This window comes from Dipodomys merriami, unplaced genomic scaffold (genome assembly GCF_024711535.1).
Source record: "Dipodomys merriami isolate MVZ:Mamm:240054 unplaced genomic scaffold, mDipMer1.0.p SCAF_153, whole genome shotgun sequence".
Classification (NCBI taxonomy): domain Eukaryota; kingdom Metazoa; phylum Chordata; class Mammalia; order Rodentia; family Heteromyidae; genus Dipodomys; species Dipodomys merriami.
Window position 1 is genome coordinate 1,791,911 of NW_027202860.1, and position 2,121 is coordinate 1,794,031.

General features: G+C 38.1%; 1 pseudogene; it reads left to right on the forward strand.

Annotated features, from left to right (window-relative positions):
- The first annotated feature begins 1,440 nt into the window (after window positions 1-1,440).
- LOC138827273 (elongin-C pseudogene) lies at window positions 1,441-1,790 on the forward strand (annotated as a pseudogene).
- Window positions 1,791-2,121: the final 331 nt, after the last annotated feature.

Here is a 2,121-nt window from a genome sequence, read left to right on the forward strand (position 1 = left end):
ACCAGGAAACATATCATTGTAAGAGGGGGTTGGGGTCAAGGGGAGACAGGGGAGACAAATAAAGAGGAGAAGTGGGGAGAGAATGCAGTCAAGAATTCCACATATCGAGACTTAATTACAAAAAGCCTGATGTGATCTCCAAAAAACATACTAATATTATTTCAGCATAGACACTGCAGTCTAGGTTTGGATACTTGTAAAAATTTAATAAAAAGAGTTTTGAATTATTCTCTTACTCATGTGAAAGATATGATAGATGAGAAAGTCCCTTCACAAAAGGTAAAATTTAAAAATCATGACTCAAAACTATTTCTCCTTACTTTGATACCTCTTCAATTTCTTTCTTAAAATGGGTGAACTTCTCAACTGTCTATATCAATGATAATGGTTAGACTCTGACTTTGACATGCCCTCTGATTCTGGACTTCATGTGTGACTTTGACCTTGCTCTACTTTTACCAAGCTTGTGGTCTATATGTCTCCCTGAGTGATAACAGTGATTTTCTTTCTGTGTTAGGCCTATTTCCATAACTAGTTTTCCATCTGTGGTTCCAGGCCCTCATCCCATCCCCCTATCACATTCCTAATAGAGATAACATTTCTAACTTAAGTCATTCCTTTTCCTTTCTATTTCCTTCCCTTCACCCCATTTCTCATATCATTTAGGGCCAATGAAGGAAGATAAATATGAGAAGAATAAAATAAGAAAAATCTCATGATACCATTGTTTTTATTAAAGAAAACAGATACAAAGCCAACATTGTCTCCCCCTGCCCCCCCAAAAAAAGAATTAAGCTTCATATCTAGCAGTATTGCATTACTCAGACATGGAACACTAGCTCTAAAGTTTATCTAAAGTCTATTAAAGATTACAGGGTAATTCACAGGCTTAAAAACCTGGGATGGGAGGGGGCAATGGGGGAGAACAATGGAAGAGGTGACATTGATGAAGATGCATGGTACTCATAACCTGATTTATGGAATTGTAACCCATTGATTAATTACTGAATAATAAAATTTAAAAAGAGACAGAAAGCAAAAAAGAGAGAAAGGGAAGGAAGGAGGGAAGGAAGGAAGGAAGAAAGGAAGGAAGGAAGGAAGGAAGGAAGGGAGGGAGGGAGGAAGGGAGGAAGGGAGGAAGGAAGGAAGGAAGGAAAGAAGGAAGGGAGGAAGGGAGGAAGGAAGGAAGGAAGGAAGGAAGGGAGGGAGGGAGGGAGGGAGGGAGGGAGGGAGGGAGGGAGGGAGGGAAAGGAAAGGAGGAGGGAGGGAGGGAAGAATGAAATTAAAAAAGAAAACTTACCTACAATGAATTTTCAAAAATGAATGAGGGGCTGTGGTGGCACACAGGGGAAGACTGTTGCGGTGGCTGCATTAATGGCAGGATTCCCAAGAAACTACTAAAGTTTTTGTGGAACCAAAGTAAAATTGTATAAGAACATAATGGATGGAGAGGAGAAAAACCTATGGTGGCTGTGAAGGCCCTGATGCCATGTATGTCAAGTTAATATCTTCTGATGGTTACAAATTTATTGTAAAAAGAGAGCATGCACTAACATCAGGAACAATAAAAGCCATGTTGAATGGCCCAGGTCAGTTTGCTGAGAATGAAACCAATGAGGTCAATTTGAGAGAGATCCCTTCACATGTGCTATCAAAAGTGTGCACGTATTTTTACCTGCAAGGTTCGCTACACTGACAGTTCCACCAAGATTCCTGAATTCACAATTGCACCTGAAATTGCACTGGAACTGATGATGGCTGCAGACTTCCTAGATTGTGAGATAAAATAAATTATAATAAACCGTTCATTTTTTCAGTATTTAATACCTGTAATTCAGTTAATAATTTTTTCACTTAGCATGTTGCCTGTGTGCAATTTAACTAGAAAGTTAATTGCAAAGCAGATTATTTTCTGTTCTTTTGCATAGCAATCAGAGCTGAAATTTGTTTGCTATATTGACAAGTTAAGGATGTTTTCACAAACTAAGAAATAAACAAATAATGACAATTCATAGGTCGTTTTGTTTATCCTTTGAATGTGACTTTTAAAATAGAACAATCATATACTGAAATGTAGGCATAAATGAACATGTCCTACAGATAACTAATGGGGCTAAATAT